This window comes from Mobula hypostoma, chromosome 25, assembly GCF_963921235.1.
Source record: "Mobula hypostoma chromosome 25, sMobHyp1.1, whole genome shotgun sequence".
In the NCBI taxonomy this organism is placed as follows: Eukaryota; Metazoa; Chordata; class Chondrichthyes; order Myliobatiformes; family Myliobatidae; genus Mobula; species Mobula hypostoma.
In genome coordinates this window covers 14471757-14484772 of record NC_086121.1, presented here as the reverse complement: position 1 = coordinate 14484772, position 13016 = coordinate 14471757, and the positions used below count along the sequence as shown (strand labels likewise).

Genomic DNA, 13016 nt, shown 5'->3' with positions numbered 1-13016 from the left:
GAGCTGTCTTCAGATTTGTCTGGAGATCCCAGGTGGAGCGGGTCAGACGGACCATCATGCACAAGTTCCTGGTCAATGAGGGCAAGAACGTCCCCAATGTCGCCCTCACCCTGATGGCCAGCTTCGTGTGTGGCTGCATCAGGTTGTGTGTAGAACCCAGATATGTGGGCACCAAGTACCACTATGTGCCCAGGTTCTACCTGTCGCCCTGGCTACGAAGGATGGGTCTGGTCCCACTCCCGCGCAACGCCCCAGTCAGCTGGTCGTTGCTGCCATACCTGTCCTAAGTAGCAAAGTTCTTCCAGGAGAACGCCTTTGACCACAGGGCTATCAGGCAGTGGTCGGCACGTAACGTCCTGCAGGCACTGCAGGAGAAGGACGTGATGGACACAGTGGGGTGGTTCCCTGAGCAGACCGTCCAGTTTATCTGGCAAATTGCCTCATTGCCAGACCTCACCAACAGACACCAGGACCTCGCCTGGCTGGTGGTGAGGGGGGCCCTCCCAGTCAAATCCCTCCTGTACGCCCGGAAGGTTGCCTCCACACCCCACTGCCCACGAGAGGACTGTAGTGAGGAGGAGTCTGTGACCCACCTTTTTGCACACTGTCAGTTCACAGAGAGGTGTGGAGGAGGATGGACGGGCTAGTGTCACATTTCATCCCCAGCAGCTGCGTAGCAGAGGACTCTCTGATCTACTGGGGACGCACACGGAGACCAACATCCGGTGCTGCCGGCAGATCAGCAACTCGCTCTTTGGTCAGCCCGAAACTTGCTGATCTTCCAGCACATGAAGATGTCCGTGGCAGAATGCTGCCAACTGGCACATTCTCGGCTGCAGGAGTACATGCTGAAGGACACACTGAAACTTGGTGCAGCCACCGCCAAGGGCCCGGTGGGGAAGGACCACAGTTTAGGGTTCTTCTCCCGCAGGAATGGGAGGGGTCAGGTGGCGGGGAGTATATCCCTCAACAACGGTGTGGGAAGGTGAACCAATGGATTGCCATGTGGGTGGCCAAAAGTATGGATATATAGAGACCATAAGAGAAACATATGTAAGGATTGAGAGTCTTTGAATGGTTTATTGTATATAATTTTATTTTTGAATAAAGTATATTTTGAAATAAAAAAAGTACACATAACCTTGGCCCTTCCACAAATGGTAATACTTTTTATGAATAACACACATGAAGTGTTGGAGGAACTCAGCAGGTCAGGCTGCATCTATGGAAATGAATCAGTCAAGGTTTTGGACTGAGACCCTTTCACCAGGACTGAAAAGGAAGGAGGAAGATGCCAGAATTAGATGGTGGTGGGGGAAGGGAAGGAGGACAATCTAGAAGGTGATAGGTGTGAAAGGTAAAGGGATGGAGAAGGAACCTGAAAGGAGAGGAGAGTAGCCATGGGAGAAAGGGAAGGAGGAGGGGCACCAGGGGTTGGGATGACAGGCAGATGAGAAGAGATAAGAGACCAGAATGGGGAACTGAAAAGGGAAGGGGGGGGGAAATGACTGGAAGTTGGAGAATTGGATGTTCAAGCCATAGATGTTTCATAGTTCCTCCGGCATTTTGTGTTGCTCTAGACTTCCAGCATCTGCAGAATCTCTTGTATTTATAACAGCTTTTCCCTCATTTCCCTGATCTAGATCTGTCTGATTTCATATACATGATTCGCACCTTTAAGTGTTTTAATGCAAGTCAAATCCAAGGACCTAGACATGTGCACTAATCAGACAGTTAGCCTCACAAAACTCAGCTGGAGTAATAAAATCTCTTTCCAGTCTCTTTCATTTCCCCTTATTTGCTTTGCTGTCACTAACAGCATAACACAAGTCCTATAATCTCTAATCATTCACAAAACCAAGCAGTCCCATGGCCACAAGGAACAGAAAACAGACTACTTATTACTTGTTAAAATCAGTGGCAGAGAAGCTTACCCAGCTTATCTTCTGCAAGACTCACAAAATTATATGAGCATTATCCATCTGCCTGCAAAACTATATTTAATAAGATTGTGGAAATGAACCAAGTAAATTTTACATGGAAATTAAAGGGATATGGACATTTTGCTATCCTGGCAGGTATGATACAAACACAGCAGAACGACTGCATCTGAAGAGCATCATTTTCTAAGTAACATATCAGAATAACATTGCCACAACTAACCACAATCACTGAAATCAGGTTGAGTTGGTTTGATTTACTGACATATAAGTTCAGCATTGGGACATTTTCATGTTTCATCGATGCAATATTCTCCTAACAAACAACTCTAATATTTGCACATGTAGTTGCTAAAATTAACATTTTTAAAAGGTGACAGGAAGGTGAAATAGCTCCTCATATACCATATATCAATCCACAATTACGAACAGGAGGAACAACTACTGGCAACATCCATTACATTTATAAACACTTTTAGCAAATAATAACATTATAAAGTGCTTTCCAAATGCCAATCAAAACAAAAATCCTTCCTGAGCACTCAAGATCAACTTATCAGTCAGCACGCCACAGATTGCATGACATTTCTCTGAACACATTTCTTTCCCCATCCAGGCCAAGCAGTTCTAGAGCTTGTCGTGGGCAGAAAATAATTCCCACTGCTCTCTGTGATAAGGGTTAATTCATCAGTATGCTGTACACCAGATGACTTAACAAGTAATAGCATAAACATTCCAAACATTAGTTATCAAATATGAAAATAGTATTTTTTAAGTAAGTACAAATAAGACAAACATTTGACACGTACTCTCATAGCGTAACAGTGGATCTTCTAATGACCCTGAACCAAACTGACCAGAGTGAACTATACCTCAAAACTTAAAACACCAATAATTAGCTTTATTGTAGAGGGAGTGGGATAATAAGTTCAGTTATATTAAGCTGCACTTCAGAATCTGAACCAGGCTTATATTCACTGATACGTTGTAAAATCCGTTGTTTTGCAGCAGCAGTACAGCGCAATACATTAAAAATTACTACAAAATACAATAAAAAAATATTTTTAAAAAAGTAGTGTGGGGAAAGGGGAGCTGGGGGGGGGGTCTTTGAGGTTCTCACATTTAACTGCCATTCATTCTTTGGGGCACTTCTCTGTTTTTGTGGACGTTTGTGAAGAAAAAGAATTTCAGTATGTATAATGTATACATTTCTCTGACATTAAATTTACCTTTGACCTTTGAAAGAGAGCAAAATAGTGAGGTAGTGCTCATGCTTTCATGGATCATTCAGAAATCTGACAGTGGAGGGAAAGAAGCTGTTCCTAAGATATTGAGTGTGTACGTATCTTTAAACCCATGTACCTCTTTCCCCTCCCTGAAGATAGTGATAATTTGTATTTAACCAGCTATCAGAAAAGTAACACTGCTGGGAGATCTTGAAGAAGGATTTGGGTATTATATTTACCTGTATTTGTGGACAGTTGCCTATCTCACAGTATCTTCTGATTTGTGTCTGTTGATATTCTGTTACTACAAAAGGCTTCTCTGGCATATTACCACTGATATCATCAAACTGCAATCTATCTTATCCAAGAATTCTAAAAGACAAGAATCATTGTTTAAAAATAAACACAAAATTGCTTGAATAATTTTTTTAAAAAACTAACATAGAGATTGAGTTGATCAGTGGATAATATCCATATAGGCGTCTAACATTTTTTGGGAAAGGCGTTCTGCTTTCCAAGTAGGATTCAGGCATGGCAATACTACTGATGTTACATAAACAATTTTAAGACATGGCTAACAAGTTCTACTTGTGCACAGTCATGAAAAATTACATTAGGAGTATGACTGATTCCATCAGAGTAGAAATGTTACAGTTCTGACTGTTAATTCCCCATTTTCTCCTAATTTCCTTTGATGGCAGCACACCTGGTCTTCATCAAGATCTGCCGCATAAGAATCCCGGCTTTGCACCCACTAGTTGCCAGATTGTTGTATTTGCCAGTTTCCTGGCCGCTTAGGTTGGTGTGTTTTGCTTCAGTACCGAGATTTACCTGTGAAACTCAGTCTCTTCGTGTCAAGATAAGTTTTCGAAGTTCTACTCCAGTTCCGAGGTTTACCTGTGAAACTCAGTCTCTCTGTATCAAGATAAGTATTCTATGTTTTACTTCAGCACCAAGGCTTACCTGTGTAACTCCATCTCTCCGTGCAAAGAAAAGTTTTGTCTGCAGCTTTCCTTTCTATGCTCCGTGTCAAGATAAGTTCTGCCTGCCTCCTGCTTTCCTGCACTCCCTCCTGTTTGCTGTTCAACACTCACACCCACGTCTGCATCCTAACTCAATCTCCGTGCCTGTGTCCTGCGTTTGGGTTTGCCTCGTTCATTGCAAAAAGAAATCATTCCAAATCGGTTAAGTCAAACTCCACAATCTGGAATGTAGTGTCTGATTGCTGTCACTAGAGTGCCCTAAAGTATTTATTCACTGTATTCACTTGAAGTTTCTTTAAGTAGACTTGAAGGACACCTTTGCTATTTTGTGCCATGCTCTGAACTTCATTACTGTTGATAGATTTTAAATGATTTTCTCAAATCATTCACAACTTTGCCAGCTTCTGAGACTTTGCTGTTTGACACAATTATGTCGACTTGATAGGCACCTGCAAGACAGCACCAAATTTGATTTACATCAGCGAATCAAGACCATTTCTTATTAATTATTAAAAAGGAACTGGAACAAGAAAACTAATTTAGCTTGCACTAAAATTTAGGGGAACTGCAATGCATGAACAGTAGATCCCACTCTACAAATTACTTAACCAGGACAACCACTAGATAAAAATTCAAGGTGATTAAAAAAACGAATTGAAGTTCCCAAGTGTAAATCATGTGTTGTTTGTAACCGAGTGCATTACTTAAACCCCCATAATCAATAAAATTGTCTAACATCTTAATTAAACATTAATGCTAAACCACATTTTAACACTACCTCAGAAATACAAGTATTCAAGTCAGGTGCATTATTGTATGAATTTACTTCAGTCTCTGTGAAGAAAAACACCAATCTGTGCAGAAAATGATGAACTGCAAACAACCAATCATTTGTGACTCAATTTGCATATTTCCTAAGATATTGAACAGCAGCCACTTCACGGAATCATGCAGCAGAGCTTATATGACATCTACCAATAGTGAGCAAGTTTACAGTTTCTACACTTGACTATGTATGTACTCGTGTCCTGAAATTAAAATATTTCTGTCTTGTTACTGAGTTAGACAAACACAGAAAGGGGTCCTTCAGAATCAGAATTAACATCAGTGGCATATGTTGTGAAATTTGTTCTTTTGCAGCAGAGTTCAATGCAATACATAATATAGAAGAGAAAAAAAATTATAAATAAAATTAAAATAATAATAATAAAGTAAATCAATACCAGTATATGTATATTGAATAGATTCTAAAAAGTGCAAAAAACAGAAATACTGTATGTTAAAAAAAGTGAGGTAACATCCAAGGGTTCAATGTCCATTTAGGAATCGATGGCAGAGGGGAAGAAGCTGTTCCTGAATTGCTGAGTGTGTGCCTTCAGGTTTCTGTACCTCCTACCTGATGGTAACAGTGAGAAAAGGGCATGCCCTGGGTACTGGAGGTCCTTAATAATGGATGCTGCCTTTCTGAGACACCGCCCCCTGAAGATGTCCTGGGTACTTTGTAGGCTAGTACCGAAGATGGAGCTGACTAGATTTACAACCCTCTGCAGCTTCTTTCGGTCCTGTGCAGTAGCAGCACCCCCCCTCCCCCGCCATACCATACAGTGATGCAGCCTGTCAGAATGCTCTCCACAGTACAACTATATAAGTTTTTGAGTGTATTTGTTGACATGCCAAATCTCTTCAAACTCCTAATGAAGCATAGCTACTGTCTTGCCTTCTTTATGACTACATCGATATGTTGGGATCAAGTTAGATCATCGGAGATCTTGACACCCAGGAACTTGAAGCTGCTCACTCTCTCCACTTCTGATCCCTCTATGAGGATTGGTATGTGTTCCTTTGTCTTACCCTTCCTGAAGTCCACAATCAGCTCTTTCGAATCGTCTTACTAATGTTGAGTGCCAGGTTGTTGCTGCGGCGCCACTCCACTAGTTGGCATATCTCACTCCTCTACACCCTCTTGTCACCACCTGAGATTCTACCAACAATGGTTGTATCATCAGCAAATTTATAGATGGTATTTGAGCTATGCCAAGCCACACAGTCATGGGTATATAGAGTTGACTGTCAGCGAGGAGGATATGTTATCACCAAACCGCACAGAATATTGTCTTCCAGTTAGGAAGTCGAGGATCAAACTACAGAGGGAGGTACAGAGGCCCAGGTTCTGCAACTTCTCAATCAGGATTGTGGGAATGATGGTATTAAATGTTGAGCTATAGTCGATGAACAGTATCCTGACATAGGTGTTTGTGTTGTCAGGTGGTCTAAAGCCAAATGGAGAGCCACTGAGATTGCGTCTGCCGTTGACCTATTGTGGCTCTGAGGCAGGAGTTCAGTCTAGTCATGACCAACCTCTCAAAGCATTTCATCACTGTCAATGTGAGTGCTACCGGGTGATAGTCATTAAGGCAGCCCACATTATTATTAAGCACTGGTATAATTGTTGCCTTTTTGAAGCAAGTGGGAACGTCCACCTGTAGCAGTAAGAGGTTGAAAATGTCCTTGAATACTCTCAGTAGTTGGTTGGCACAGGTTTTCAGAGCCTTACCAGGTACTCTTTAGTTCCCCAACGGTAGGCAATAGCAAACCACCGTTGCTAGATACTAGGTTTCCTAGAATCTACTTGCTAAGAAAACCATGGTCAAACTCACAAAACGTATCACACAACAACAGCATCAAGAGGATCTTCAAAACAATTCTGAAGATGCTTCACTCGGTAGGGTTGATTCTGGTCAGCAGGGGATCCCCGACTGTCATTAAGCTACTGCTCATAAAATGCAAGTAACACAGAAGAAAATTATTGCCACTTGGAATGCAAGAACCCTGTATCAAGCAGGAAGATTGGACAAAGTGATAAATGAAATGGAAAGAGTAAAGATTAACCAGAGAAATTAGAGAAGTTCGTTGGATAGGTGCTGGAACATGTCAGAATAGAAATAAAACACTAATTTATTCTTGTGGAACATCCCATACTAATGGAGTAGGAATTCTTATGGATGAAAACATGGCAAAAAGTGTTTTAGGACATTGGGCAATATCAGAAAGAGTGCTCCTTGTTAGATTCAGAGGACAACCATTTGATTTAGCAATTATACAGGTATATGCACCAACAACAGATGGAACAAATGAGGATATAGATAAATTCTATGAAGAGCTTGAACAAGTAAAGAATGGATGCAAATCTCAGGATATTGTTATTGTCATGGGAGAACTAAATGCTAAAGTAGGACAGGATGCTGATGGAAATACCATAGGAAAATTTGGACTAGTGGAAAGAAATGAAAGAGGTGAGAAATGGGTAGAATGGTGTAAGATGAATAATCAGGTCATTATGAATACCTACAGTGGCATGCAAAAGTTTGGGCACCCCGGTCAAAATTTCTGTTACTGTGAATAGTTAAGTGAGTAAAAGATAAACTGATTTCCAAAAGGCATAAAGTTAAAGATGACACATTTCTTTAATATTTTAAGCAGTAAAACTTTTTTATTTCCATCTTTTACAGTTTCAAAATAACAAAAAAGGAAAAGGGCCCAAAGCAAAAGTTTGGGCACCCTGCATGGCAGTACTTAGTAACACCCCCTTTGGCAAGTATCACAGCTTGTAAACACTTTTTGTAGCCAGCTAAGAGTCTTTCAATTCTTGTTTGGGGGATTTTCGCCCATTCTTCCTTGCAAAAGGCTTCTAGTTCTGTGAGATTTTTGGGCCGTCTTGCATGCCCTGCTCTTTTGAGGTCTATCCACAGATTCTCGATGATGTTTAGGTCAGGGGACTGTGAGGGCCACGGCAAAACCTTCAGCTTGTGTCTCTTGAGCTAGTCCATTGTGGATCTTGAGGTGTGTTTAGGATCATTACCCTGTTGTAGAAGCCATCCTCTTTTCATCTTCAGCTTTTTTTTTTACAGACGGTGTGATGTTTGCTTCCAGAATTTGCTGGTATTTAATTTAATTCAATCTTCGCTCTACCATTAAATGTTCCCTGTGCCATTGGTTGCAACACAAGCCCAAAGCATGATCGATCCACCCCCGTGCTCAACAGTTGGAGAGGGGTTCTTTTCATGAAGTTCTGCACCCTTTTTTCTCCAAACATACCTTTGCTCATTGCGGCCAAAAAGTTCTATTTTAACTTCATCAGTCCACAGGACTTGTTTCCAAAATGCATCAGACTTGTTTAGATGTTCCTTTGAACCTTTTGAATAAAATTTTTGGTAGGAAGTAATGTCTTGCAAACCCTGCCAGAGTTGCCGTGCATCTGATGTTGCCTCCAACCTCATTCGAAATTGTCTCTTCGCCCTTGAAATCGCCCTCCACAAATCATATCTGGTTTTCTGGTACAGGCCTGGGTCACCAAACGTGAATGCCACAGATGTAGCCTTCAGCAGATGGTGTACCTCCTGGTTCATCCATGGGTTTTGGTTTGGGAATGTACAGTAAGTCTTTGAGGGCACACACTCATCCACACAGGTTTTAATGAAGTCGGTAACAACTGCAGCATACTCATCCAAGTTCGAAGAGGAATCCCTGAATACAGTCCAGTCCACCGATTCAAAGCAGTCCCATAGGCACTCCTGTGCTTCCCTTGTCCATACCTTCTTCTTCCTCATTACTGGTGCTGCAGTCTTCAGTCTCTGCCTATACTCAGGGAGTAGAAGTATAGTCAGGTGATCAGACTCCCCGAAGTGAGGGTGTGGAACAGCGCGGTAGGCATTCTTGATGGTAGTGTAGTGATGGTCCAGTGTGTTGTTTACAGAACAATACAGAACAAAATACATTACTAATAGTACTACAGTATGATAAACTATATTAGTTCCTAATAGTTATTGACAGTGGAATTCACCCAGTGTACACAATGAACAAAATCAGCACAGACACCTAGTGTAGATAATGGACTGTCTTCATACAATGCTATTGACAACTGCATCCTCCAAATTTTCATTTCGTTGTAACATTCAAGATGATTGTCGATATTTTCAAATTCTTCATAGTTCCTAACTTGTTGAAGTAGTGAAATCATTTCATTTTCACCCCTGGCCATTTCCGGCATCTCCAAGCCTAAACACTTGAAACCCCAAGTGACCAAAAAAGTTCTAAATTGTCTGCTTTTTTTTCCCACAACTATCAGTGACAAAAATCACAAACACATGAAAATGACACTCTAAGCATACTGTAGTGTCTAATGGCCACACAAGTGCATGTGACTGACACTAGCTAGAACCTGTTCAGCTACAGTATCCTACTCCAATTAAGCAGCAGAATGCCCCAAATAAACAAAGAAAATCTGGCAATATTCTCGATTCGTTTTTGTTCTTTAAGAACTGTTTCAAATAAGCGGCTACCCTGATTAACCAGAATTCACTGTATATAAAAGAATTAAATTAAATAAGTAGTGTAAAAAGAGAGGGAGAAAAGTGAGGGTGGGTTCATGGGTTTAATGTCCATTAAGAAATCTGATGCTGGTGGGGAAGATTGAGTGTGTGTCTTCAGGCTCCTGCGCCTCCCCCTTGATGGTAACAATGAAAAGAGGGCATATTCTAGTTGATCAGGATCATTAATGATGGATGCTGGCTTTTTGAGGCATCGCCTTTTAAAGGTCTTCTTGATGCTGGGGAGGCTAGTGCCCATGATGGAGCTGGCTGTGTTTACAACTCACCATCAAATACCTCTCTATTATGATAATCTAATTTATCAACACTTGATAATTACCAGTGGCCTTCTATGGTCCTTCAAGTGCTTGTTCAGATCTGATTGTTCCTGCTTCGGCAACACCTTCTTCGACAGTGTCTTCCAATTGCAGCCACCCTCTCTGGGTGAAAGTACTTTCTTCAGATCCCCTCTAACCATTTCATTCCTCATCTTAAATTTATGACTTCTCATTTTAGGAGCCTTCATTATGGGGAGAAGGTTTCTCCATTTCAATCCTATCAATATCCTTCACAACTTTTTATACCTTTGTTAAGTCCTGCCACTACCCCCTAGTACCTCAGCCTCTTCCACTCACTGCAAGGAAACTCAAACTACCTAATTTTCTCCTCATAACTATCACTGCATTGCACCCAACTTCCTCGTGAACCTACAGTACATTATCTCCTGAACAACCAAATCCCTCATAATATGGTAAGCAGCATAGCATTACTTTACATCCTGAGCCTCACCAAAGTTTCACAAAGTTATTTCTTGATCCGTATGCTTTTATATTCTGTGCCCCGGCTAAAGAAGGCTATGTGATTTACTTCACCAACTTATCTACTTCTGTGGTGCCACTTTCAGACCTGTACACCCATGTCCTTCTGTTCCCCAATATTCTATGTCGCCCTATTACAGCCTCCTCCCAAAAAAAACATCGCTCACACTTAAAAAGAGGTCAATAGTTCAGTTTGGATCAGCCAGCATGAAAGCAGCAATGTTTAGGCCTAGGATCTAAGCACATTTTCTAGCACTACCAGGTGTACCTGAACTGGGTTGTGAAAATATCACATGTATGTTACATGTACAGTACTGGATATCAACCCATTGTTCACAACTTGTTGAGTTGCAGCTATCAGTTATGTCAGGAACAGAGAAATAATCAGAAACTGAGTTAAGACGTGGAAGTTTTTTTTAAAAAAACAAATTAATTCAATTAATCAACACTTGTTGAACCACAGTGTTCACTTAACAAGTAAGCTTGAATCAGTTGCTTACAAAATTCTTCATGAAAAAATGCATAGAAAGAGAGTCAAAGTAAGAGCTGAAGATGCGAATAAAGGGCACTGTGTAATCGTTTTCCCTTCAAAAGAAAAGCAGCCACTACTGCATTTGATGAGTTATGCAGATAATACGAAATGACTAAGAACAGTAATAGTTATTTTGAAAATCAAGGATGCAACCTTTGCAACATGGGTCAAAATCCCCGGAGGAGTTTAATCAGTTCAAACAGCCAATGAGGAATTGCTACCAACGTTTAAAATTTGTAAGGTTAAGTCCTTAGACTAAACGCAAGCATTGAAAGAGGGGGGAAATGTATAGATGCTCTTGTAAATTAAAAGCTGCACAATATTGCTGTTAGAAACAATTTCATCCATTTGAAATCACAGTGTGGTAAAGGTTTGCAAGACACTGTGAAGCCTGATAAGTGCAATCAATGGCACTAAAAAAGTCTTAGATTTAACTTTGCAATTTTTTTTTACCTGTGAAGAGTAGACAGATTTAAATACCTTTGTTTCGATTTCCAAACCAGAGTATCTTGGGAAAACAATGGATGACCAAACAGAAAATACAGTTGCTGATAATAATCATAAATTGGAAGAATGATTATGTATTCAAGAACACATAAATTATATAAACCTGAGATTTGTTTGCTTACAGGCAGCCACAAAGCGAGAAACCCGAAAGAATCCAATTAAAAAACAATAAAGAACAACACCCAATGCAATGCGCAGAGGAAGAGAAGACAACTCAAATCATGAAAACAATAGAAGAGAGCACAGCATTCCAAACCAAATTGAGTCCTTAAATCCAAATCCCCAGAGCAGCCTGGAGTAGGCCCAAAGCCTACTACCAGAAGACACAGGAGCAGAATTAGGCCATCTGGCCCATCGAGTCTGCTCCGCCATTCAATCATGGCTGATCCTTTTTTCTATCTCCTCCTCAACCCCAGTTCCCGGCCTTCTCCCCGTAACCTTTGATGCCATGTCCAATCAAGAACATATCTATCTCTGCCTAAAATACACCAACAATCTGGCCTCCACAGCTGCATGTGGCAACGAATTCCACAAATTCACCACCCTTTGGCTAAAGAAATTTTTCCGCATCTCTGTTTTGAAAGGATGCCCTTCTATCCTGAGGCTGTGCCCTCTTGCCCTAGACTCTCCCACCACGGGAAACATCTTTACCACATCTACTCTGTCTAGGCCTTTCAACATTCAGAAGTTTTCAATGAGATCCCCCTCATCCTTCTGAATTCCAGCGAGTACAGACTCAGAGCCATCAAACGTTCCTCGTATGATAACCTTCTCATTCCTGGAATCATCCTTGTGAACCTCCTCTGGACCCTCTCTACTGCCAGCATATCTTTTCTAAGATAAGGGGCCCAAAACTGTTCACAATACTCAAGGTGAGGCCTCACCAGTACCTTATAAAGCCTCAGCATCATATCCTTGCTATTGTATTCTAGACCTCTTGAATGAATGCTAACATGGCATTTGCCTTCCTCACCACCCACTCAACCTTGCAAGTAACCCTTCAGGGTTGCTCTGCACAAGGACTCCCAAGTTCCTCTGCATCTCAGAGTCCTGGAATTTCTCCCCATTTAGAAAATAGTCCACATGTTTATTTCTACTATCAAAGTGCATAATCGTGTGAAGCTCACAGAGATGAAGCACTGCAACTGGGGCAGTCTCACAGCCTTAGCGTCATGGAGAAAGGAGTGAATATCGCTGTAGTGTGAGCGAAATTGGCCTGAGTCTTGCCTCTGGTCCTAACACCCTGCCTTTCCAGTCTATCACGGCCAGTGTTTAAATTGTCCAAATAGCAGACCGTGCCTTGCATGAGGACCCGGGCCCTGCCGCAGAAAAACGCTCCGGGCCAAGACCTTGCCACCCAGCTTGAAGCCATCCTTGACCTATGCAAATCGGCTCGGCATTTAGAGCAATCCAACCTCACACCCAGGTTAGTTTGACGGGCATTGAAATTCCTTCTCTCCGAATCTTTCACTCCAACTTTATCTGCATCAATTTTGCAATGCACCAGCATGGCTCATCCCTCAAATTCACTTCATCTTCACTTGCCTCTTCATTGTAATGCAATGATAGTTTACCACAATTTACTTCAGAAAAGGTGTTATTCATAATGTTGTTAGTCGAAATAATACATACTGTATGTATTTC

General features: G+C 41.4%; 1 protein-coding gene across 1 annotated transcript in view; it reads right to left on the bottom strand.

The window, feature by feature from the left end:
* prkcz (protein kinase C, zeta) overlaps positions 1-13016 on the bottom strand; it is a 395150-nt gene that overhangs the window by 294912 nt on the left and 87222 nt on the right. The window lies entirely within an intron of this gene.